The sequence below is a fragment of the Cervus canadensis genome, chromosome 1, assembly GCF_019320065.1.
Source record: "Cervus canadensis isolate Bull #8, Minnesota chromosome 1, ASM1932006v1, whole genome shotgun sequence".
NCBI lineage: Eukaryota > Metazoa > Chordata > Mammalia > Artiodactyla > Cervidae > Cervus > Cervus canadensis.
The window spans coordinates 32,151,179-32,178,276 of NC_057386.1; the positions used below are offsets into that span (position 1 = coordinate 32,151,179).

At 48.7% G+C, this 27,098-nt stretch overlaps 1 protein-coding gene across 3 annotated transcripts in view; it reads left to right on the plus strand.

Moving 5' to 3' along the window:
* Nucleotides 1-540: 540 nt before the first annotated feature.
* The window catches only part of PIK3R5 (phosphoinositide-3-kinase regulatory subunit 5), a 74,904-nt gene continuing 48,346 nt past the window's right edge, over nucleotides 541-27,098 (plus strand). For 2 of the 3 annotated variants that reach the window (XM_043474370.1, XM_043474392.1), the window contains exon 1: nucleotides 1,318-1,452. The gene's annotated coding sequence lies outside the window, so the exon portion shown is untranslated. Of the gene's footprint in view, nucleotides 687-1,317; nucleotides 1,453-27,098 lie in introns of those variants that run through there. The other variant, XM_043474376.1, reaches the window with a different exon arrangement.

Here is a 27,098-nt window from a genome sequence, read left to right on the forward strand (position 1 = left end):
TTACCCTTCTCAAGATGAAAGACCTCCAGGATGTCTTCTCGAAGACTTCATGGCTCTGGTTCCTTGTTTGTAAAACGGTGGGGGTCCATGCAAGAGTAGAAGTGCTGGACGGTTCTGAGCGCCTTCCCATCTCTAATAGAGGCTGGGACCAGTTCTCTGTGCCCATCCACGAGTACTTTCTGTTTCTGTGTTTTTGGGGAAGTTGCTTTTTCTTGGTATTGAGTGAGTCAGGAGAAGAAAAACCATTGGCAGTCCCATCTCTCAAAGCCTCAGGTAGGGCTGTGGCTTCTGACAACACTAACGGCTGATCTTGTGGCCGATTTCGAATGCCTCTAACAGATATTGTGACACAAGTCCCATTCAAGAGTGAAAATGGAAATTCCAGCCTCGTCCTTTGTGACCTCTGAAATAAATTGCTATCCTTTCGTCGCCAGAGCTGCTCGCACAACACAGCAGCCAACTTTCTCATTCCTAATTTGTAACGAGGAAACGGAGGCATGGGGAAGAGTAGTGATTTCCGGGATCCCTAAGAGTTCTTCCAGCTCCGGGTAAAAAAACACATCTGCCCGCGTGGCCTGTGGGGAGAACGGGCGGGGGAGGGAGCCAGAAGAGGGCCTGGACCCTGGAGACGACCCCTCCCCGCTTTCAGGAGAAACGGCTGCAGTCACAGCCACTGGTGATGGAAGGTGAGGAAGTCAGACCAGAGGCTGGGGCAACCGGGCCGAAAGTCTGGATGGGCTGGTATTTCTGGAAAGATTTCTGCCCAAGGACGAAGGGCGAGGGTCGCGGGGCCCGTGTGCACAGCAGGGGTGCGGGCATTTTAAAGGTTAAGAGCACCCGTAGAAAATAGAAGTAGGAGGAGGAAGTGGAGCGCTGGGGCGCAGTGCGAGAAGGAAGCAGCTCGTCGGAGCTTCCCCTTTTTCCTCCTTCCCCGAAGCCCCCACCCCAGGCCCCTCGCCCGCTCCGCCCACCCATCCCGCCCTGCCAAGCCGCGCTTCCGCTCCCCCGGGTCCAGCCTCACCTTACTCCTGGGAACGGCCCGGGGCGGGGGAGGGTCGCCGGTACTAGGCACTGGCGTCCCTCCGGCCTTGGCCAGCCTCCGGCCAGGACCTATTCCTCCCGAGGGCAGACGAGCTCGGAGATGGGCGGCTCCTTAAACACGCGGCGGGCTCGGGCCGGACTCCGAGGATGCTTGGGGTCAGGCTGGCGCCCGGCCGACGCCGCCCGGCCACCAGGTGGCGCGAGAGTCCGGCTGGGCGGCCTGCCCCGCCCGGCCCCGAGCAGGCCCCGCCCCGGCATGGCCCCGCCCCCAGTCCGCCGTCGGAGCAGAGCCCTGATAGATGCTGGGACTCGCCGCGCGGGTCCCCAGCTCCCGCGCGGTGGTCGCGACGGTACCCAGAGTCGCAGGGAGTCGCCTCTGGAGGGGGACTCGGCGCCCAGCGGGGACTGCAGGTGTGTGGCCGGGGCTCGGGGGCGCGGAGTGCACGCGTAGGGGCTTGAGGCCGAGCCAGAGCTGCCCGCGGACATTGGAGAGCGGTGCGCTGGACAGATCCTGCTGTCTTCTGTCTCTAAGAATAGGGCCCCACTGCCGGGGACACGACCCGCACACACGCGTACCCAGTAATCTCACAGACAGAAAGGTATGCCGGCGACTGTCCATCCTTACCTAAGTAGCCACTGATGGAGGCGTCTGTGCGGTCCGAGTGTGACCGCAGCCTCCTGCTGCCTCTTTCGAGGCTGCCTTGTGTCTTCGGGTCAAGGAGTCTGCTCTCCCGTCTGGGAGCGCTCTCTCTCTCTTTGGGAGCCTTGGCATCAGGGGTCCTTAGCCACCAGGACCTCCAGCGAGCGTGGGCCCCCAGACAGTGGCTGCTTTTCTTCAGAAGCGCCCTCTTGGCACTGTCTGCTTATCCGTGTTTACACCCCTCGGTGTCCCTGCGTGACTCTTGTGTGCGCGTGTGCATGGGTGTGCGCGTGCGCGCTGGCCCATCCCAGGCCTTGGGTAAATAAAGTTCTTTAGGTCAGTAGGAGGAAGGAGATTGTTCAGAGGGAAAAGGAAGGCGAGATGAAAGCAGCAGGATGTGGTATCAAGTGAGTTACAAGCCTCTTGCAGAGAGGAGTGGGTTTGGGCGAAATGAGGGCCGGAACTGGGCCAGGTCTAGTGCGTCCAGGGTTCTGTCTGGGTCCCCCGTCCTTCCCTCCCTGCAGCGGTCACTCTGCCTTCCCTCCTCCTGGCCTGGGACCACCCAGAAAGGCACTGGTTCCCAGAACTTGTTAAAACACACCTTCTCCAGGCACCCTCTACAGCACAGCTTTCCAAGGGTGGGGACTGGAATCTGTATTTTTCTAAAATTTGAATAAGATCCGTTAAGTGATGAGGCTGGCGCCATTGCTTGGGAACCCTGGATGCTGTGGAAAGGAGGCCAAGGCTCCAGCTGTGCCCAGCAGTGTGACCTTGAGCCTCATGAACATCACACTGCCCCCTCCCAGCCTGCTTCCCCATCTGCAAAATGGGCCCTAACATGCAACCTCAGGGAGCAAATCAAATGAGAAAAGTGTGAGCAGGGCGCCTGCACAGGGAGCTGCCCTGGGTATTTGCAGAACAAGGGAGTGGGCGTCTCGGGCTTACCTGCTTCCTCAGCGGGGACACTGCGGTGTGGCTCCAGGAAGACAGTTTTGAATGATCTACTCTCTCTTCCTGCTCAGAAGACCCTCCCCTGCTTCTTGGAGAATAACTAGCCAGGATGGTAATTCTGGGGACAGCGCAGAGGCTTTGTGTGCCCGGGCCTCATTGTTTTTTTGTTTGTTGTTTTTAAATTTTGGTTTCGAGGGCTCTTTGTGGCTGCAGCTCCGTTGCCATTGCCGGGGACCTGTGGGATCTTAGTTCCCTGACCGGGGATTGAATGTGCATCCCCTGCATTAAGAGGGGGATTCTTAACCTCTGGACCACCAGGGGAGGCCCCTCATCAGGGTTTTAAGACCGTTGCCAGTCTCTTAGGTGAGGGATAACTAACTGTCTTCTCTTTACAAGCTGTAGTGGACAGAGAGACCTCTGTCTTCTTTGCCTGCCTCTCCCCAGCATGCGCCCCCCCCCCCTTTTTTTTTTTCTTTCAAGAAGAATCAAGTGGAAGCTAACCTGGTAACCAGTGTGTTTGTGGTTACTGCAGGGGTCATAATGTGGAGGAGGAGGCTGGCTGTTGGAGGCTGCTCCATGGCCCCAGGTTAGTCATTGATCACCGGCCTTCTGGCAGAGAAGTGGAAAAAGGAGAGGCAATCACCTTTGCCTGGGCAGCCCAGTGTCAGAGGCTCCAGCTTGGGTTCAGAGGAACCCTCAAAGAGAGCTGACTTGGTCTTTGTTCAGAGAGCCTCACCCCCAAAGGACTGAGCTGGCCAGACTACTGTGGGACCTCTGGGAACTAGAAGACTTGTTTGCCTCAGCTGTGGGTGGACTGAAAGCCTGGATCAGCTTCTTAAGCAAGGAAGTATCTAGAGGGGCAAGATGGAGTGATTGTCATCAGCTCAAGGAAGAGGTTTGAGGTTCTAGCATAGATGGGGTGGGGGGTGGACAAAGAAAGACTATGTCTGACTTCTGCCCGGAGGCAAGCTGAGACACTTGCACAGCAAACATATATTACTTATTAGGGTATTCCGTTGATGTGAAGATGTATGCATTTTCACATTTTAACAACTCTGAAATCATCTTACCATCCATGGTATCTTACCATTATAATAGGCGGCAATATTTCTTTCTTTCTTACTGGCACACAAAATAATGATGTGGTGGTGGTGGTGGTGGTGTAGTCGTGAGGTCATTTGCCACCTCTTGTAGCCCGCCAGGCTCCTCTGTCCATAGGGTTTTCCCAGGCAAGAATATTGGAGCGGGTTGTCATTTCCTTGTCCAGAGGATCTTTCTGACCCAGGGATCAAACCCGTATCTCCTACATTGCAGGAGGATTCTTTACCACTGAGTGACTAAGGAAGCCCAAAATAATGGCGCATCTTACAATTGATGGCATCTTTTTCAATTCTGTGAAATATGATGTGTATTTTACAAATATGGGGGGTGTTTTCGATGTACAGGGGTACACACAGAACTACATCATTCTCGTAAGTGAAATTGCACGTATCACTTTTTCTACCAGCTCTACCTTGTAAACACCAAAACTTTTCTTGGTATCCAGTTTTTAAAAGAAATCCTTATAAAATATGTTGCTTGCCTTTATAAATCTAGCACATGGTGTGTGATTTAATAATTTCTTGAAAATGTTAAACGGTTCTACCTGCCATTTTGTGCATACCTTGGGTCTGCTCAGGACAAAATTTTTGTCATCTTTCTTTTTGTCCTTTTCCCCTTTAGCTATCATTTCATGGTCCTCGGCAGTGGGCTAAGTATTTCTCCACTTCCTTTTCATCTTCACTGCCATACAAGGGTTGCTACCACTATTATCCACATTTCATGCAGGAAGAAACTAAGGACCAGGACGATACTGCTAGGAAGCGCCAGGGCTGGGTGGATGACCAGAGATGACCCAGCCCAAGAGGCATTCTGCCTGTGCCTGTGGGCTTGGAGAGTATGGCTTGTGGAACTGACTTTGGGAGCCTGAATGTGGCCGTATATAGGTCTTTTCTGTTTGCTTCCAGGCTAGTGGCTGGAAGGTTCTGGATAGTTGGGTTATCAGCCAAGTGGCTTCCGGATAAGTGAGGTATAACTGTAGCCAAGTGCACAAGATTGGAGGGGAGGGCTAATGAATGGGAAGAAGTGGGTGACCAGTGGCACCAAGCAGATATTGGGTCCTTCTTGAGTCTACCGCACCTAGCACTCGGGGTGCGTGGCTTTGAGCTTTAGGGTTTGTCCTTAGTGGGAGACACCTGCCTCCAGCTTTCCCCAACTCCCAGTCCAGCTTCTCTCATGTTGCCATGGGGATATAAGACAACAAAGCTGAACAGGTCACTTTCCAGCTGTAAATCCTCCCGAGCTGCCCTGGCCCTCTGGGGAAGGTCCATACCCTTTAGCATGCCTAGCAAGGCCTCTGCCACCCAGGTCAGGTCACCCTGCCTTCTTCATCTCCTGAAACTGGGGCACACCTCTGCCTTTGCACGTGCTGCTCCTTCCCGCCACATTGCCCTTCGCGTCCACTGCCTGCCCGGCAGACCATGAATTCATCCTTGGATGCACAGCTCCAACCTCATCATCTTTGAAGTCTTCCCCAACCCCCTCCTCACTCCACAGCACTGGCCACGCCATCCTTCCGTCCTCGTGCCTTTCGTATCCTACCGGAGCACTGGCCCCTCTGACCTGCAGAGTCTGACCAGTGACATGGTGGCTGGGTCATCAGGGCCTTCTGATGCTCAGCACAGCCGTTCAGCTGTCACCATCAAACTCCCCAGGATTTCTTAGAAAGCCACGAACAGCAATAGTGGGGGCTGCCAAGGGGGCTGCCAAGTGCAGGGTGTTGTGGGGGGCAGAAGGGTGGGGTCCAGAGGGAGCGGTATGCTTTTCATTTTCATGTCCTCAAGAGTCTTGCTGCTGTTGTTGTTGACCTAGGCAAATGAGTCTGTGGTTTCCTTGTGGGGGGCAGGGCTGGGGTGTGACAGCTGAAGGCAGCTTCTGCCTCCTGTGGAGTCAGGGGGGCTGTGTTTCTGCCTGACTCCCCTACTCCCAGCCCTGTGACCCTGGGTGAGTCCACATACATCAGAAGTGTCAGTTTCCCCATCTCCCTGGAAGAGTGCATGGATGCTTTCTACGGCCCCTTCCTCATCTCCAACAGTCCATTCCTTGGCTCAGCACCTCTGCACAGAGCACCTTCCATGTGCTAGGTATGTGCTGGGGCTCTGAGGCCCCTGTGGGAGACATAACATTCCTGGAAATTTTTCATTTTGGCTGCATTGGGTCTTCATTGCGGGCTTTTCTCTGGTTGCAGTACTTGGGCTTAGTTACCCTGTGGAATATGGGATCTTAGCTCCCCGACCAGGGATAAAACCTACATCCCCTACATGGGAAGGCACATTCTTAACCACTGGACCACCAGGGAAGCCCCCCTCTCCTGGTGGAAATTAGTCTAGTGGGCAGGACACTAGACACCTATCGTGTAATTTCCATCGTGAGAACGATGAGGTCCCGGGGGACTATGGAAAGGGAGCCCCATATAGTTTGAGGATTAAGGAGAGGCTTCCCTGAAGAAGTCACGTTTGAGTTGAGAATTGAGAGATACAAAATAGAAGAAAATACCAGTGGTAATAAAAATGATCCCAACACTGAGCAGACATGTGCTAAGCCCTCTCTGGGTGCACCCTCTCAGGAATTCCTTTCAGTATCTCTGTGGGGTGGGGGCCTCCTCTCCTGCAAAAACCAAGTGAGATAACTCTGGCATAAACCAGAGACCCATCCCCTGTGCCCCGTCTCCCCCCCGTCCTTGCCTCTCCCCCTCCTCCGAGGTCGCATGAAGGTCATAAACACTATTAGGGGGCGCCTCCCTTTTCTTCTGTTCTGATCATCACCAGAGAGTAGTTCCTTTGCTGCTGAGGGGCTCCTTGCAGGAGTCCCTTGCATTTGCTCTCACATTGGCCATCCACAGTGAAAGGAGCCTCCATCCACAGAAAACCACCGTGTCGCCCGTTGGCCTTTCGTTCCATCCCTCTCGGAGTTGCTGTCCTTACAGCCCAGATTTTGTGTATTTCTTAGAAGTCATCCTCTCAGCACCCACATCCTTCTTCTTCCTTCCAAGTTTTCTTCCCAGGACCCCAAGGTCTCTGTGGATGTACCTCTGGCTTTTGGGTCTGAGCGTTTGTTCCTGAGTGACTTGGTGGTTTTGACTCTCATCAGGCAAATCTCCCCACAGCCACTTACATGCAGCCTGGCTGAGGCTACCCTCCTCCTCAGTGCATTTTCTGGGTGAGATTACATCTACACCTGCTGCTCTTACAGGAGACTTTCGAACTCAGTCTCAATAATGGGCCTCTTTGAGAAGCTGATAAAGCCATAGATCATCCCCTCCACCTCCCCACAAAAGGCACACGTGTGCATGCACACACATGCTCTTTCAAAGTTTTGCAGAAAACCTCTGGGTCTTCTCAGACCTCTGCTGTCCACCAGGGAACCCACGTGAGTAACCTCTGATCTGGAAAACAGACTTTCTATACACCGATTTCTTTGGCTCCATGCAGGAGTCAGCTGTTGTCAGAGAGATGGATCTCTCCCTGGGGAGATCTCAGGGCTCGGCGTAGGGACCACTCCCAAGCCGTGCGCACACTTCCTGGGTTTATTATCAAGTCTTGAATTCAATCCATTTCCAAGATGATTGAAGAACATTACTTTAGCTAGTTGTTGTTGTTGTTTAGTCACTAAGTCGTGTCCAACTCTCCGACCCCACGGACTGCAGCCCATCCCCATGGACTGTAGCCTGACCCCACGGACTGTAGCCCATCGGGCTCCTCTTTCCATGGGATTTCCTAGGCAAGAATACTAGACTAGATCTTCCCAACCCAGGGATCGAACCCATGTCTCCTGCATTGACAGGTGGGTTCTTTACCGCTGATCCACCAGGGAAACCCTTACTTTGGCTAGTGGTATCCTTAAAAGAAGCCCTCTGCTCTGGTTCCCCTACCCCCAGCCAGGGAGCAAGACTTAAGGCTAGAAATGAGACCAGAGAAGGTGCGTGTTGGTGGCTATTCTCATGAATAGAGACGATCCAGGAAGCAGAGAGGCAGCCACTGCTGGTGTTTTTGCTGCAAATATTCTCACGGCCCCCCTTGTTCTCAGGGACTGGCGTGAGTGTGGGGCTTTATTTCTCTGATGTGGTTGTAGTTCTTTAGAGCTGATGCCTTGAAGTCGAGTGCCACGTGTGAAGGAAGTTTTCTTCAATTCCTCATTTCTAAGGATTTGTTAAAGCATGGATGGAAGTTAGGTTTGTCGGTTACAACTGGAAGCATCCACTAGGAAAGCCTTGTATTCTTTCACCTTGAGGTAGGTTTGTGTGATGTGTTATATCATTAACTTCCTTCTCTTCAGCCCTGCTTGCCCTTCTGGAGTAAACTCTGCTTAGTCAAGGAGTTTTGTCCTTTCAGAACAGTGCTAGGTTTGATTTGTTGCGATGCCTTTGAGAATTCTTGCAGCCGTGCTCACAGATGAGGTCGGCCCATATTTTCTCCTCTTTTGTACTGCTGTTGTCATGTTTTGATGTGCTGCTTATGCAAAGTGATTTTGGAGGCATTTCATCTCCTCCTGGGGCTTCCCTGGTGGCTTGGTGGTAAAGAACCCGCTTGCCAAGGCAGATGAGGGTTCGATCCCTGGGTCGGGAAGATCCCCTGGAGGAGGAAATGGCAACCCACTCCAATATTCTTGCCTGGAGAATCCCATGGACAGAGGAGCCTGGCAGGCTATAGTCCAGAGGGTCTCAGAGTTGGACACAACTGAGTGAGTGAGCATGAGCATCTGCTCCTGCACCCTGGGGACAGCTGGCAGAGCAGGACATGATCTGTGTCTCCAAAGTTGGAAGAACAGCTTGATCTTAGGTTTCCCACTACTGGATTCTTGCTTTCCCATTTCCCAAGCCTTCCTCTCCTCTTCTCTCTTCCTTAGTCCTCCCAGGTATACACCTAACACCTCAGTGCTCCCAAGCTGGAACCTCAGAGTCATCTTTGATTCTTGAGCCTTCAACAGTTCTCCACTGATTCCCATGAGTATTTCCTTTCCCTGCCCTTCAGCTAAGGGAAGGCTCATTTCCACTCTTGGATGCTTCCATCCATCTGGAGAGTGGTGCAAGGCCAGGTGCCGTGTTTAGTGGGGATGCAGATAAACCATCTTATACCCAGAGAAAGGTAACCACGGTAGTGATGGCACAATATTGCATGTTTACAGAAGGGGAGGTGTTTTTCTATATGAAGAGGACATAAAGGAGAAGTCATATCCACTTTTAGATATTTGAAGGGCAGCAGCCTTTCCCAATGGCTCAGTGGGTAAAGAATCCACCTGCAATGCAGGAGACATGGGATTAATCCCTGGGTCAGGAAGAACCGCTGGAGAAGGAAATGGCAACCCAGTATTCTTATCTGAAAAATCCCATGGACAGAAGAGCCTGGCAGGCTGCAGTCTGTGGGGTCACAAAGAGTTGGACACGACTAAGCGACTAACACTCTACTTCGGGACTAAGCACAATTCTTTGGAAAAGGTGAAGACCTGCCCTGTAGAGGTCGTTCTCCTAGGAGGAGAGGGACCCATGAAGGGAATTGTGAGGAAATAGATCTCAGCTCACCACAGGGAAGATCTTAGAGAAGTTCAGAGCAGAATAACAATGGAATGGTCAGACTTGTGGTAGTGAGTTCCCCATTGGGAAAAACATTCAAGGAAAACACATGTCAGATGTAGAAACGAAAGCTGTGAGAATGGAGACAGATCACTTCATTTCTAAGCATCTCTAATTCTCCAAATCTTGGTGACTGTGTCCTACTGGCTGTAGGAAAGTTGGTTGTTCTGATAACATAATTTGAATTTAAGAAATTCAGTGGCCTTGAATAAACAAATCCCAAAGCTGGGCAGTTCCCTCACAAATCCTGCAGCCCGTCTTCAGAGCCCATCCTCCCAGAGCAGGAGCTCGGTGGTAGTTAGAAAACCAGAGCCATGCATGGTAAGACCCTGGAGCCACAGTTGGACATGGGGATGCTTGCCCATCTCCTGTGCTGGAGATGGACTTTTTTTGTGTGGGGGGCAGGGGGGAGTCTCTTGTTCTTGGCTCCTTCTGAAGCAATCTGATAAAATGGACTACTTCAGAAACACCTTCCTCTGTGGCTGTCCCAGAGAAACTCTCAGTACCAACCTGATCCACCTCCAGGTCACGTGAGGGAATTAATGGCCTCTTGTTCTTGGGGTTTTTGAGCCAACGTTTAATGGGCCTTTGCTTTTCGCATTCACTTCTGTACTGACATCTTGAGAGTTTCATTTTGAGAAAACCCACAACTCAGAGCTCTCCTTCGCCTGTTATTGTGCTTAAGTGAACACAGGGGGGTTGTGGTGTGATGTTCAGACTACTGAATGGGAGTAGGAGCTGAGATCTCTAGTCCTAGCTGTTCCCCACTCAGCTGCTCATCTCCCTAAGCCTGTTCCCTCTTGGCTCAAGGGGCTCTTTAGTCTGACATCCTATGAGTTTTACAAAAAGTCTTCTTTCCAAGAGTAGACTGATAAGAGCTGCTCTGATGGGCTGAGCAGAGAGGGGACCCACTCCTTCCCTCATGGTACCCATGTCACGGCAGGACTCCCAGAGGCTAAAGTCCTTCTGACCACAGTGGTGCCCTGCCTCCCTCCACCCAGGCTTCTCTACTGGAAGTCTTCCTTTGAAGTCATTGGTGGCCTTATAATGGCAGATTCCAATGGCTTTCTGCTAGTTTGCATCTCTTTGCAGTTTCTGTAGCATTTGATGCCCAGCACCCCTTGCTAGAGAGCTTCCCAGGTGGCTCAGTGGTAAAGAATCCATCTGCCAATGCAGGAGATGCAGGAGACGCAGTTTCGATCTTTGGATCAGGAAGATCCCCTGGAGAAGGAAATGGCAACCCACTCCAGTGTTCCTGCCTGGGAAATCCCATGGGCAGAGGAGACTGGAGGGCTACAGTCCATGGGGTCGCAGAGTCAGACACAACTGAGCGACTGAGCACACACACACACCCTGACCTAGAGCCTCTTCCTCACCATATGCACCTCCTGGCATTCCTCTTCACGGTCCTCTTCTTGCTGTCCCAGATCATGCTTAGCTCCTTCACCCAGACCCTCATCTCCAAGTCCATGCTGGTCGATTTTACCATTTCGATGTCAACACAAGTCTGGAGCCCAGCTCTTCATCCACTTCGCAGGCTTCCTCTCCAGACTTCCCCATTTGGGGATCTCTAGTGAAACCAGACTCCTGGTCTGGAGTGGAGACATTGCAGTCACCTCTGAGTGCTCCCTCCCTCTTCCTGTCCCCCACTCTCCAGCCAGCTTTGATGGCGCTTCCTTTGGTTCTTGCTTCTTTTCACTTCCCCATAGTCCTCCCTGTCACCCAACTCAGCTTTCGTCACCAGCATCCTAGGCTTGCTCATGGGCCTTCTGGACCCTGCTCTCTTCCTCGCTTCCCCCAGGAGATTCTTCTAATGAAACTTTTTGTCACCACGCTCAGAAGCCTTTGGTGCCACCTGCCTCCTAGAGAAAGTCCAAAGTCCAAGGTCTTGTGTTTGGAGTTTCAAAGCCGAGTCTTGTTCTTCGAATCTTTTCCGTGAATCCACACTCTCTCCTCCAGCCAGATGGCCTGACTCAGTTTCCTCTCCAAGACCTGATGGGTATTCTTATTTCTCCCTTCTCCTCCCGGTGAGGAAAACTTTCCAACCATCTTGTACAGCGCCAACTCCCTGCTGAGGGGCCAGAGTCTGGCGGTGCTCAGTTCATGTTCGGTGAACGAATGTTTGCCTGGTGGAGCACCCAGCACACAGGAAGTCTGGGTCAGCCCCGGTGGCTGATGATCAGGCATCTGAGTGCCTTGTGGGATTCAGTCAACCTCTGAGAATGCATTCTCAGGCATCTCCCTGGATTCTATGGGTCCCACCTGAGGTAAGGGTACCCTTTTGGTTTTCCTTGGTGGCTCACATGATAAAGAATCTGCCTGCAATCCAGGAGACCTGGGTTGGAAAAATCCCCTGGAGAAGAGAATGGCAACTCACTCTGGTATTCTTGCCTGGAGAATTCCATGGACGGAGGAGCCTGGTGGCCTGCAGTACATGGATTCACAAAGAGTCAGACATGACTGAGTAACTAACACTTTTCGCTTTCAAAGGGGCAAAGTCCTGGGCCTCTGCACTCCAGTATGGGCAAGACAGGCTGGTGGAGGGGACGGGTGGGCAGGTGGGGTTCAGACGGGTTAAGCCCCTGGTAAACTCCAGCTGCTAAGCCCCTCATCCTTGGGAAACTGTTCCACCCTCCAAGTTATGCAGATTCAAGACAGCAGCTGGGCACCCCTGGTAAGCCCAAACAAGCCACTCCCAGCTGGTGACCCCACCTTAGAGGAGCCTGGGGAAGTGTCTGTTTGCAACACTGGTGTTTACAAGGCAGAGGGGCTTCCTGTCCCGCCTACCAGGCTGACTGTGGGGCAATCAGGAGCTGTGTCTTCAGGGGCACTGGGGCAAAGAAATGCTTGGAGGATTTCTTGGGATTCTTCAGACATACCAAGGTGGGGTGTCTGGCTATGCTGACCCTCGAGGAAGCCAAGGGCAAAACATGGAACGAGCTCAGGTTTTTGAACCGGGAGAAAATTAAATGTGACTGATAATTAATTTGCACATCGCCCTTTACAACTTCTAAGGCATTGTTCGTAAGTGCAGCCCAGCTAGTCTAAGGTAGAACCTTTTAGAGGGAAAAGAAATTCCCTTGGTCACTCCCAAGCAGGGTAAACAAGGACAAGGTTCTCTTTTTCTTTACTGCTTTGGTGAGGAAAGAAGGCTTTCTGGGACTTCTCTGGTGATCCAGTGGTTAAGAATCTGCCTGTCAATGCAGGGGACACAGGTTGGATCCCTGGTCCAGGAAGATTCCACATGCCGTGGAGCAACTCAGCCCGTGTGCCACAACTACTGAGCCTGTGCGCCTAGAGCCTGTGTGTGCTCTGCGAGAAGCCACTGCAATGAAGAGTAGCCCCTGTTCTCCCCAGCTAGAGAAAGACCCTGCCCAGAAACGAAGACCCAGCACAGCCAAAAAAAGTAAATATTTTTTAAAAAGAAGAAGGCGGCGGCTTTCTGGGGTAAGGAGAGAGTAGTGGAAAGGCCTCCCCAGGAGAGAGAAGCTTCCAGTTGTGCTTCCGAGTTCATTCAACATGGCAAGTGACGCCCCTCTCCTCACCCACCAGAGAAATGGGCCGAGGGGGCCGAAGCTGCTCCCTCCCCCCACCGCCATGGCACCCACAAGAACAGGGGCTTGTGTCCAGGGCCCCCGTCTCTGGGTTCCGACATAGGCGCCTGGAAAGGTCTGGGAACGTGCCTTGCGCTCTTTTGGGCCTGGGGACAGGGGGACCCTGTGTCCTCTCTCTAGTGAGCAGGCGATCCAAAGATGGTGTTCACCCCACCACGTGACTTCTGATGCCCTGAGGCTGTCCTCTCTGGTGACTGCTTTGTCCGAACCCAGTAGAGAGAAGATGCGAAACAGAAGCTGCACCCCAGCAGGGCAGAGGTGCTAGGGCCGCCCGCGCCGTCAACACGTGGGCCTGCGCATCACGGTGCGATAATTCTGGTCTGTGTAGGGAGGTTTACGTAAAGCGCGAAGCAAGAAAAACAAGCGCACACAGCCCTCGAAGAATCTGATACTCAAACCTCCTACTTGAAAGTGGCAGAGGTCGGCCTGAGGGGTGGGGCTGAGAAGGGAGGTGAGAGGTTGTGTTGAGCGAGGACGAGGTTTATGTGGCATCAAGAAAAACAACGTATTTCTGAACGAGTGAGGCTGCCGACCTCAGGTCCAAGGCATGGGAGGTAACGTTTGGGGGTTGGGAGAGGAGGTCGTTCTAGGAGGCACCCTAGTGGGCCAGAAAAACAAGATGGTGGAGCTCTGCGGAAACTGCCAGAAGGAAGCCCTCAATACTGGGCCGAGTACTGGGTGCAATGGAGACAGAAGGAGATGCCACCAATTTCCCATTCCCTTTAGGTGCTCTCATGGTCTTGCGTCCCCCCTGAGATGGATGTAGTGGCTGAGAATGCCCCTTCTTGCACCAAGCCTCAACTCTACTAGTTTCCCTTCAAGGCTCCTGTGGAGGGACTGTGGAAGGATTGGGCTGGCACCATGGCTGAGTCCAGGACGCAGTCCTCTCAGAGACTCCGGTTTTCCTCCTCCCCCTACCCACCCATCATTTTCCGAGATGAGATTACTTCTCATTGACTGCTTGCTCCTAAGACCTATTCAGTAGTTGGAGGTGGGAACGTTATTATTATTGTTAATTAAAGGCTTAATTTTTTAGATCGTTTAAGGTTACAACAAAACTGAGAGGAAGGTACAGAGATTTGTCATATTACCCCCACCCCCTGCCCCGCACATCATCAACATCACTCATCAGATGGGCACATGTTGGTTTACACCAAGGATGAATGTACATTTAAAAAAATTTATTTATTTATTTGGTTGGCCAGAAGATTCATTTGGGTTTTTTCATAACACATTATGAAATATTGGAACATTATGGAATATACTCAAGACATTATGGAATATACTCAATATTCTATATTGGAGTATAGTTTTTTTCTTTTTCTTTTTTTTCCATCCTATCATTTTGGAGTATAGTTGATTAACAATGATGTGTTAGTTACAAGTATACAGCAAGGTGATTTAGTAACACCCATGCAATTATCCATTCTTTTTCAAATTGTTTTCCCATTCCAGTTATTACAGAATATAGAGCCAAGCTCCCCATGCTATACAATAGATCTTGGTTGGCTATCTGTTTTAAATATAGTAGTGTGTACATGTCGATCTCAAGCTCCTATCCCCACTCCCACCCTTGCCCCCATCCCAGCCATAATGGATACACCTACATTGACACATCATAATCACCCAAAGTCCATAGTTTACCTTTGGTTTCACTCGATGTTTTTACACTCTATGAATTTTATGAATGTAATGACATATATCTATTATTATAATATTATACAGAGTATTGCATGCGTGCATGTGTGCTCAGTCATGTGTGACTGTGACCTCAAGGACTGTAGCCCACCAGGCTCCTCTGTCCATGGGATTTCCCAGGCAAGAATACTGGAACAGGTTGCCATTTTCTTCTCCAGGGGATCTTCCCGACCCTGGGATCGAACCCGCATCGCTTGCATCTCCTACATGCTAGCAAGTTGGTTCTTTACCAGCTGAGCAACCAGGGACACCCCATACAGAGTATTGTCAATGCCCTAAAATTTCTCTGTGCCTTGTCTAGTCTTCTCCCCCTACTCCCGGGAAATCAATGATCTTTGTGTTATCTCCATAGTTTTGTTTGGAGGACATAATTTTTCACTAAACTGTTTGATCTTGTCTAGGGAGGAAGAGTTTTGTGACACCTATACTTTATTCTCGGGATACCTTCTTATCACCAGGAAGAGATTATCTCTAATCATTTACCAAAACAATACCCTCTCAACTTGAGTTGCTTTAGTACTAGCTAGTTAAGCCAATTTGCTCTGAAGAATGTCTGACCTTTAAATAACTCAATTACTGCTGCTCCCCCTAGAGTGGGATACACAGAGGTGGGCACACTGTATGGGAAATCAGTGCTATTTCTCAGGAGGATGACTTCAGCTTTTATGATATGTCCTTTTATAAGGGAATTTTGGGTACATCGTGTGGTCTCTATTTAAGGTCAGACCTTAAAACATGGCCTACAAATTTGGGGAAAATCCCACCAGCTGTATCTAAATGACACAGTAATGGACAAACAAATACAATTGTGCTTCTTAGATAACTGTGTGGTGACTGAACTATTAGTTAGTATATTGGTTTCTTTGTTATTTCAGAGAGACGTAAGATGATAGTGGCTTAAACATGATAGAGCTTTGTTTCTCCTTCATGTAAAAGTCTGAGCGTAAGTGGTCCAGTCTTTACACAACAACTTCATAGATCACCTACATTCCTTCTATCTTGTTGCTTTTTGTCTTCCTCAACATGTAGCTTTCATCTCATGGCGCATGATGGCTGCTCTAGCAATTGCCATTGGGTTTGCATTCCAGCTAGCAAGAGGAAGAAAGAGGAAGAAGGAGACACGCCTGTCCCTTTTAAAAGCATGATTTGGAAATTGTACTTATCAACATCTATTTATATTCCGTTGGCCAGAATGTAAGCAAATGGCCACAATTAGCTACAAGAGAATCTGGGAAATATAATCTAAATTTTCTAAAAGTTACATTACTATAGAAGAAGGGAGAATGGATATGGAAAGACAGTTATGAGTCTCAATCCACATCTGAACTTTACTAGTTTGAGATCTTTCTGACTCTTCAATGTTATATAAAAGTTCTTTATCCCTTCCATTGTACAAAAGCCTACCTTCAAAGCCTTGTTGAAAACCATTAATAATAAAATGGCATACTATTCTAAAAGATGGAGTAAACAAAATGACATCTCTACGTACAATGGAATAGTACTTAGCCTCAAAAAGGAATGAAATTCTGATGTATGTTATAATATGGATGAACCTTGAGGACTTTATGCTAAGTGAAAGAAACCCATCAGAAAAAGACAATATTGTCTGATTCGACCTTTGTGATGTTCGTAGTGCAGTCAAACTCATAGAGACAGAAAGTAGAATGGTGATTATCAGGGGCTAGGAAAGAGTGGAGTGGGGAACTAGTGTTCAGTGGGAAAGAATTTAAGTTTGTGAAGATGGAAAAGTTCTGGAGGTGATGGTGTTGATGGTCTCACAGTAATGTGAATGTACCAAATGCCATTCAGCTGTATAGTTTAAAATGGTTAAAATGGTAACTTTTATGTTGTTTATATTTACCACAGTTTTTACCATGACATGCTATAAAGCAGGGGTCTCCAACCTCCGGGATCTAATGCCTGATAATCTGAGGTGGAGCTGATGTAATAATAATAGAAATAAAGCACACAATAAATGTAACGCACTTGAATCATCCTGAAACCATCCCCACCTCACACACTCCTGGTCCATGGAAAAATTGTCCCTGGAGCCGAAAAGGCTGGGGACCACTGCTATAAAGGACCAAAAGCAGAGTTCTCTGGCATTTTAGGAGAGGTGACCCCACAAATGAAGACCCTTGGCTCTCTTGGGTGAGGTTCTTAAGCCAGAGGTGAGTCCATTTATCTTGTGATTATTGTACTTGCTTTTTTTTTACACAGTCATGAGCCTATAGCAGAACTTGCTGAAATTCAGATAGGCTGTTTTTGTGCATCTTCTTGCGTCACCCCCTTTTAGTGAATCCATTTCCTGGTGGTCCCTGGATCCTTCCCTGAATGTTGTTCACAAACTACCTCTTAACAACACATAACACCTCTTAACACATAGAGAATGATGTCATGGGGGCTGGCAGACTCTGAGACTGTAGTTTCCAAGATTCTACTTCTGTTAAGTTCTCCAAAACTGTGACAGCCTTTTCTTGTGTCTGTCCTGTCTTTCTCTATCTCATCCTGTCCTTCTCTCGTACATCTTTCATTTTCTCTGATCCTTCAAAGAGTATCAGTAGCAGTTCCCTTTCACAACCTCAAGTTTCTTTATGACTCTGAGAGGTATTTATACTCATCTGCCATCCTCAACTCATTTTAAGCAGTGGCTTTTGACTTTAGAGCCCTTTGTGTCAGCGGACCCGTCTCCCCACAGGCTCCCCTTTATCCCCTTGCTGGTGTGATCATTTAAATTCCAAGGTCAGTGAGACATTCACCCATTGAAAATTTGGCCATAGTTCCACGTGGCACTGGACTAAACCCTTAAGCACTTTCCCTGACATTTAAGGCCATTCACAGGCTGCCACCCAGCCTGGGCATCTTTATCTCCCCATACCTGTGTCACCCTTTACTCTCCAGTAGTTCTGAATGCCTGGGCATTCCCTGCAGAAACCAAGCTGTCTATACTTCTTGATTCTGTCCATTTCCTCACCCTGTGCCTGAATCCCAAGGCAGCTTCTTCCGTAGACTTATCTCGGAAGTTACCTTCTCTTTTAAAATTTTTATTTTTTGGCCATGCTGTGCGGCATGCAGGATCTTAGTTCCCCAACCGGGGATTGAACCTGAGCCCCCCTGCAGTGGAAACTTGGAGTCTTAGCCACTGGGAGTTACCTTCTTGGAGAAGCTTTGCTAATTGACCTTGTCCCTCCTCCACCGTACCTGTGTCTTATAAACCTACACGGAGATGCCCTACCTCCAAGGGTCTACTTGGAGGTTCTTTTGAATGGTGCCTCTCTGAACTTTCTGGTGTGTATCTTCTGAGCATGTACCCGAAGGGTGGAATTGCCATGTTATACGGCAGGTGCAGGTCATATGTGGCAGGTGCAGGTCGTGCCGTGGTAGGTAGTGCTTTCCATTTGGAAAGTGGCTGGACCAGTTCACACCCCACCTGCAGTTGTGAGGGGTCAGGTGCTTCACCTCCTGAAGCGCTCGCCCATCTTATTTGTTTCAGCCATTCAGGTGGGTCTGGTGGCATCACATCATGGTCTGAATTTGCATTTCTCTGGTGACTGATGAAATTGAGCACCTTGGCATATTTACTAACTACTTGGTGATCCTCTTTGGGGGAAGGGTCTATTCAAGTCTTTTGCCCATTTTTCTATCAAGTTATCCTGTCTTTTTAATAATTTTTTTTTCTTGGTGGTGGTCCTACCACGTTGCCTGGTGACCTTTGGACCTCATCTTCTCCTCTGATCGTGAACGCCTTGAGATTTCTGGAACCCCTCCCCTCCTCAGTGCCTAGTAAGACCCTCAAATAGTAGACAATACATACTTGCTGTTGACTGAACAAGCCATCTTTGATCCATCCTTTCTGGTAGGATACTATTCTCCTTGAGAAAAAAAATGGAGGAACTAGCCATGGAGCAGTTCTGTTTTCTCTCCAGCATCTGTAACTATGCCCCAATCTGTCCTGAATGGCCAGGCTAATCTCTTTGGATTTAGGTTCTAAACACAACTCTCCAGGCCATTCTTGATGTCTTCTGTGTTTTTCTCCAGCCTCCCTTTTGTGACATGCTCACTCTCGATCTTCAGTGTTCCATCTTACTTGGGGTCCTCACTTCCCCGTTTTATGTATGCCCCAAGAGGTCACACTGGCCCCTGACATCCCCCTCTTTGTTTTCGTGAGACTCTGTGACTTGCCTCCAATTTAATTTTCAGAATTTTCTTCCTGCTAAGCCATTCTCTTGGGTTCCTGACCTCTTAGGAGCCTGCTTCCTTAAAGTCTAAGATGTGGGTCTGACTCTCCAGCATTTTCTGCTAGGATTAGTCCACACTTTGAGATGATGTGGTCATTTCCCCCCGTGTTCCCTGCTGTCTTCTATTTTACAAACCTCCCGTTATTCTTGGTCAGAATTAAAGACACAAGACACACTATTATTTTTCCTCATTGCTTCCTTGCCCTTCTAAGAGATGAGATGATCAGAGGAGCAAGGCTTTCTCAGATGGCCTGGTTTTAACCCAAGGAAGTTTGGGTTAAAGTTGATGTTAAAGTTGGGTTAAAGTTGGGTTAAAGTCCAGTTGATGCCCTTGGCTGTCCTTGGCCTTGTGATGACCCAGTTCTGTTATTCATACAAGGAAAGCAGCATCCTTGTCTCAGTCAGGCTAGATGTGTGTGATCCCACATGCTTCTCTCTTCTGTTACCTTTCTTGAAACCTCTTGGTCATTCACTTATTCATTTGTTATTTGTTCATTGACTCAGCAAATATGTGCCGGGCACTCTTCCTAGTCCTCATGGAGTGACATTCTAATGGGGCTGGAGGAGAGACACAAACAATAAGCCCATTATGGTTTATTATTTATATACTAAGTAACATGAATAGTGTGTCAGGTGGTGATAAGAGAGGTGGAGAAATGAAGCACCAGGTGCCAGAGGTGGGGTTTACCAGAAGTCCAAATTAAGACCGTACCATAAAGACCAGGAGGAGTGAGAATTAGCCAAGTAGACATCTGGGAGCAGAGCACTCCAGGCAGAGGGAATAGCAGGTGTCAAGGTCCTGAAGCTGCTGTGTGCCTGGCAAGTTGCCCTGGTCATTCTGGTTCACAGAATGTGGCCACCTCCATGCTGGCCTCAACAAGAGTCCGTATCTAAAAGGGCAATGTATCAGTGATGTTTGTATCTACCATAGCATCCAGCAAAGCATTGGGTTGACAAAAAAGTTTGTTTGGGTTTTCTGTAAGATATGATGGAAAAACCTGAACGAACTTTTTGGTCAGCCCAACATCCTGTGGTCATCTGCACTCCATAAGAGGAGTTTATTTGAGTAAGTGAATTTAGGTTGAACACCACTATGGGCCTTGCACCTCTGAATTGCTGTGATTGTCTGAGCTGCCTGGCAGATGGCACCCATGTCTGAGTAATGTTCTTTCCAGTTGTTCCAGCTGGACTCTTCTGAACACATAGTCCAGTGCCTTCTGGTCATGTGGCATGGTCTCTACCAGGGTGTGGGGCCTATGCCAGATATATATGTTCCAGATACTATTGCTTGTAATGTGCAAACATGCTCAGTCACTAAGTCATGTCCAAGTCTTTTGTGACCCCATGCCCACATGCCACCAGGCTCCTCTGTCCATGGGATTTCCCAGGCAAGAATACTGGAGTGGGTTGCCATTTCCTCCTACAGGGGATCTTCCTGACCCAGGGATTGAACCACATCTTTTATGTCTCCTGCATTGGCAGGTGGGTTCTTTACCACTAGCACCACCTGGGAAGCCCTCTTCCTTGGTGGTCCAGTGGCTAATACTCTGTCCTCCCAATGCAGGTGGCTTAGGTTTGATCCCTGGTCAGGAAACTATAGATCCCACATGCTGCAACTAAGAGTTCACATGCTGCAACTAAAGATCCTGAAACTTTAGTGTGCTAAAACTAAGATCCAGCATAGCCAAATAAATACATATTAAAAAATAAAAAACCAACACCTGGATGGGCTTGTGGCCACTTCAACTGATAGATGACAGTGGAGGTGAAGGGAAGCAATGAAGCTGATGCAGCTACTGCCTCATTTCCTAGAAGACTTGCATCTAGAGCTCTGAGTCGTGGAGTAAGAAATCTGACTACCCATTTGGAAGTCGCCATTTTGTGAGGAAGCCCAAGCCACATGGGGAGGCCACTTGCAGGCACTTCTGACTTGTAATTCTAGTCCCCAGCTGTTCAGGTCTTACCAGCTGAAGCCTCAGACATCACTGAACACAGACAAGCCATCCCCAGTAGCCCAGCCCAAACTCCTGGTCCACAGAATCCATGAGCATATTAAAATGGTTAGCCTCAGGCTTCCCTGGTGGTCCAGTGGCTAAGAATCTGCCTTGCATGCAGGGGACACCAGTTCGATTGCTGGTCTGGTAAGATCCCACATGCCACAGGCTAAGCCTGTATACCACAATTACTTAAGCCATGCACCTAGAGCCTGTGCTCCACAACAAGAAAAGCCACCGCAATGAGAAGCCCACACACGGCAACTAGAGAAAGTCCATGTGCAGTAACAAAGACCCAGGGCAGACATAAATAAATGTTTCTTTTAAAAAATGGTTAACATCTTCCACCACTACTTTTGGGGTAGTTTGTTACCCAAAAGCAATAGGGTGAGCCCCAGTGGCTCAGCAGTAAAGAATCTGCCTGCAATGCAGGAGACTTGCAGGAGACATGGGTTCTCTCTTGCCTGGAGAATCCAATGGACAGAGGAACCTGGCAGGCTACGGTCCATGGGGTCACAAAGAGTCAGACACGACTGAAGTGACTCAGCACGCACGCACACAGCAGGGAAGTCCCCCACCCAGGTTTAAGGAGAGGGAATTAGACTCCATCTCTTGTTTGGGGAAGTGTCAGGGCTACGTTGTAGAAGAAGCCATGGGATGGGAGGTGCCGTGACAGTCTTTGGGAAATAAGCCTCATGACTTGTCTTCTGTTTCCCTGGGGAGGAATTCTCATTTTATGTTGTCACCGGGCTGTGGTGGATTTTCAGATGTCTGCTTTGTACCCTGTCCAGCATCAGCTCCCAGGGTAAGACGGTTGCTAGGACCAGCAGCACACTCTCCTCCCAATGCTTGGCCTCTGAATGGAGGTGGTTCCCCAAGATGCAGGGCAGGTGGGCAGTCAGGCACAGAGCTGGTGCTCTGCAAGTATATTCACACCCCTGGGGCATAGCAGATGGCATTATGTAACGTCATTCTTTTGCTCAGTGTGATAATGGTCTCAGGTCAGAGAATGTCCTTGTCCTTAAGGGATGCATGGTAAAATATTAGATTGAACCATATACATGTTTCAATGTTATTCTCTCAAATCTTCCCACCCTCGCCTTCTCCCACAGAGTCCAAAAGTCTGTTCTTTATATCTGTGTCTCTTTTGCTGTCTTGCCTATAGGGTCATTATTACCATCTTTCTAAATTCCATATATGTGCCTTAATATACCGTATTGGTGTTTTTCTTTCTGACTTACTTCACTCTGTATAACAGGCTCCAGTTTCATCCACCTTATTAGAACTGATTCAAATGCGTTCTTTTTAATAGCTGAGTAATATTCCATTGTGTATATGTACCACAACTTTCTCATCCATTCGTCTGCCGATGGATAGTAGATTGAGCCATATGATCATGTTGATATCTGTTCCTATTTAATATGGTTCAATATGATGTTAAGGAGTGACTTGTCATGATGTTACAACCTGCAACTGAGTTTTTTTTTTCCTAAGATTTATTTATTTTTGATTATGCTAAGTCTTAGTTGCTGCACGTCGGTGTTCTCTAAATGCAGAGACCCGGGGCTGCTCATGCGGAACATGAACTTCTCAACAGCGGCTTCTCTTTTTGCAGATCACAGGCTTTAGGGCATGTGGGCTTCAGTAGTTGTGGCACATGGGCTTAGTTGCTCCACAGCCCAGGGATCGAACCTGGGTAGCAGCCAAGTAGGAATAAAGCCTGAGGGCAGATGCAGGCTGGCGCACTTCTGTCTCCCTCCCTGCATCCACAGCTCCTACCCAGCCCTGCCTGTAGGGGAGTGAGGGAGTGGAGGTTTGCTGGCGGGGCTCAGTGGGGTCTCTGCAGGGTTGGGGAGAGATGGTGGCCTGGGGTTCTTGGGTTGTCTGCTCCCTGGAGCCCCCACACGCTCCTGACCAGACTCAGGAATTCAGACGAGCATGGCACAGCCCATCTACGTGCATCCTCCGAAAGGGTCCTCTCAGCCCCTCAGACCTTCTGCTTCCCTGTCTCCCAGGCAGCGTCCCGCCTCTGAGCATCCTCGAGCTGCAGATCTCTGGGGCGGCTCTGCCACATCCTGTGCCCGGGACCGCTCTCGAAGCACAGGCCAGATGTGCAAATTCTGCGGCTGTGCCCAGGGCCGAGTGTAGCACAGCTCGCTTTTCTTGGAAGTCACTGGTGATTTGTTAGAAAAACAGGAAACATTGGGGCTGCCGGTGTACATTTTGACTTTTTTGTTTTTGTTTTCGAGCCGCCTTCATCCGTCTCAGTCTCAGGACGTTTTAAGGGTATTTCTGCTCCACCCAGCCTTTCAAGCCTTCCCCTTGACCTTCCTCCCCCCTGTCCCAGTCCAGTGCATCCTCTTTCTCCCTCCCTCTTGCCTTCTGCCACCTCCCCCCACCCCCAATCACTGTTGCAGGGAGGAAGCGGGTCCAGGGAACCACGGACACAGGTGCCGCATCTTAGTGATGTTGTAACTTCAGGCACGTGCTTCTGGGCAGTCTGGCTCCCCTGCACCTGCCATTCTGCTCCTACCCTGTCCCCCAGCTTTATCGTGGTGGTTAGACAGAAAGCAGAGTGGGCTCTGCCCACGGGGACCTGCTGGGGCAGCTGTCCTCCTGCTGACACTGGGGGGCGATGTGGCTGGGACAGGAAGTCCTTCATTCCCCATGGATCAGACTAGGGCTGGAGGGGTCCTCAGAAGTCATTTTATCTATGGAGATACAGAGGCTGGGAGGGACCTCTCCAGGGCCCCCAGGTTGGATGCCTTGATTAAACAGGAAGAACGGGGAGGGGATGAGGAGGCCTGGGTCCCGCTCTTCCCCAGGTCATCCCCTCCCTGACTGTGTCTCAGAAATGCAGGGGCAGGGGCTGTGGTCATTCTGTAAATTGTGTTTGCATGCTAAGTTGCTTCAGTTGTGTCCGACTCTTTCTGACCCCATGGACTATAGCTGGCCAGGCTCCTCTGTTCATGGGATTCTCCAGTCAAGAATACTGGAGTAGGTTGCCATGACCTTCTCCAAAGGATCTTCCCGACCCAGGGATTGAACTGGGTGTCTCTTATGTCTCCTGCATTGGCAGGTGGGTTCTTTATCACTAGTGCCACCTGGGAAGCCCAGTTTGTACATTGAGAGATGGTTAAAGCACCAGAAAGCGCTTCTGCTTCCCAGTGTCCCTTGGTGAGTTTTTTTTCCAGGCCTCATCTTGGCAGAGGTGAGCTTCTGAGCATGCCTGGTTCTTGGTTTAGAGGTATACTTGAACGTTCTTGCTCTCCGTTCCTCATCCCTTAAGGTACCATGATGGAGAGGCCTGTCTCCTATTTTATGGTTGAAGAAACTGAGGTCCAGAAAGGTTATGTAACTTGACCACTGTCCTCCACTCTGCAGGCAGCCCCTCGAGGCGAGACCTTTCTGCCCTGGGAGGCGCCCCCCTCCCCCACCATTGCTGGACTTTGCCCTGGGTTCTCACCTTTGCACCACGCCTGCAGTGGGGCCTCCCCTTCTCCGGGGGCTGCCCTTCTGAAGTCATATGAGAAGTGTGATATGAGAGATGAGAAACTCCCCAAACCTCTCAGGGGTGTTGTTTGAAAAGGCATTAAACTGTCCAGAGAGAGATAAGAATGGTAAAACAGAGACTAAGATGGGAACCAGTCTGAGAAACTGAAAGACTATTTAGGGAGCTTCCCAGAAGAGAAGCGGTTTTGAGGAATTCTGGAGCTCAGGAAGGACAGTGGACAGGAACGTGGCCCCTCCTCACACGGGGACTCCTGATCATCCTGGGGCTACAGCTGACTCCGTGGGGAAGGGGGGCCCTTCCCTTCCCCTCCCTCCTCAGTTGCCCACATTCCCATTCCCCCTGGTCCCATAGCTGCTGGGGAGCAGAGACTCTTATCCAGGGGTCTGTGAATTGGGATGAGAAAAATGAGACATCCTTATTGTCACCCGCCTCTAACTGAAGTTGAGTGTTTCCTGCCGTGATGAATGTAGGCAGCAAACTAGAGTCATATTAGTAGCTCCCGTGACTTGGTCACCAGTAGAAATCCAGATGTTTTCATATCGCTTTGCAGTTCTTATAGGTACCGCAAACATCGTTTACACCTTTTACTACTTCAAAGTGATACTAATGATTTGACCCACTGTTGGATCTTGTTATTTAATGTGCAATGAGAAGAACAAATATAATCCTGTCTGATTACTAAAAGTCTGATTACTGAAAACAATTGACAATTATATTTCCATGCAGTTCATTTCCTTTGCAGTCCCATGTATTTTATTTTGTGTGTTTAAAACATTATTGTGAAGGGGGATGTCTGTGGACCTCTGCAAATTGCCAAATGGCTCTAGGGTGTAACACAGTTAAGGAGTCCCACTATCAGAGCATTTAGGTAAAAAATTCTAGGTGTTGGGGACTCCCTGGGTATCCAGTGGTTAAGACCTCACCTTCCAATGCAGGAGCTAAGATCCTGTATGCCTGGTGGAAAAAAAAAACACACACAAAAAATATAAAGCAGAAGCAATATTGTAATAAATTCAATAAAAGACTTCAAAAATGGTCCACATCAAAAAATCATAAAAAAAAAAATTCTAGGTGTTACCTGACAGCTAAGGAGGGCTTTGGTGTTCTGCAGACATGATTTGGCATCCTTGCTGTAGACCCTGAGAATGTCACTTTATCTCTCAGAGTCATAGTTTCCTTATTGTAAATGGAGGTAGAAGAAAGTCTACCTTGAAGGATTGTTTTACGTGCAAATGCCAGGCAGGCAGTGGGAAGCATGATGGGTAGTAGCTGGGGACAGTGGCAGTGGTTGATTCAAGCCCATAAGACGCAAGCAGGATTCTCTTTTATTACAGAGGAAATTCCAAGCTAAGTTCACTTCTTCTTATCTCTCATACAGAAGGGAAAACTTTACACCTGGCTAATGCCTTTCATCTTTTTCTTTTGCTCTGGACTGGGAGCAGGTAGTCCTCAGGTATCCAATATGAATCCTGGTCCCTAAATTGAAGTATTCAAGAAATAACCGTGATACATCCCTGCAATGGAATATTTTTCAGTCATGAAAAGAAATAAGTACTCTTACATGCTGCAACATAGATGCACTTAGAAAACATGCTAAGTAAGTGGAAAAAAGTCAGATGCCAAAGAGCACATACTGGGAACTTCCCTGGTGGTCCAGTGGTTAAAGATTCTGTGCTTCCAATGCAGGGGACACAGGTTCGATCCTTGGTTGGGGAACTGGGATCCCACATGCTACATGGCACGGTCAAAAATAAAAAGGACTGCATACTGTATGATTACGTTTCTATGAAAAGTCTAGAATTCCAGAATAAGGAAGCTCATAGATACAGAGAGTGGATGAGTGATTGTCAGATGATAGGGGAGCAGAGAATGGGGAGTGATTGCTAATAGACATGCGGTTTCTTTTTGCAACGTTGAAAATTTTCTAGATTTAGATCGTGTTGATGGGTGTACGACATGGTGAATATACTGAAAACCACTGAAGTGTGCCCTTTAAAATGATGAATTTTATGTTATGTAAATTATATACTGTGACTCAGTGGAATTTATTCCTTGTATGCAGGCTGGTTCAATGTGTGAAAATCAGTTAATGTAATCCATTACATCAATAGGCTAAAGAAGAAAAATCATATGATTATCAATAGATACAGAAAAAGTACTCAACAAAATCTAACATCCATTCACGATCAGTTCTCTCAGCAAACTAGGAATAGAGGGGAATTGTTCTCAACTAGGTAAAGAATATTTACAAAAACTCTACATCTAACTTCATACTTAAAGGTAAAAAGCTAGTTCTCTCCCTAATATTAGAAATGAGGTAAGGCTCTCCCTTCTTATTCTTTTTATTCACTAAAAGTCATAGCTAATGCAGTAAGACATAAAAGGAAATAAAAGCTACACAGAATGGGAAGAAAGAAATAAAACTGTCTTTGTTTACATGTGACATGATTGTCTATGCAGATAATCCCAAAGAATTAACAAACTCTTGGAACTAATAAGCTACTGTGGGAAAGTTACAGGATACAAGATTTATCCAAAGAAATCTATTGTTTTCCTGTGTGCCAGCAATGAGCTACTAGAATTTGAAACTAAAAATAGAATGCTGTTTACATTTAGCACCAAAAAATTTGCACAAGATCTACATGAGGGAAACTACAAAAGTCTGATGAATGAAGTAAAGGAAGATCTAAATAAATGGAAAGATAATCCATGTTCATGGATAGGCAGACTCAATATGCCAG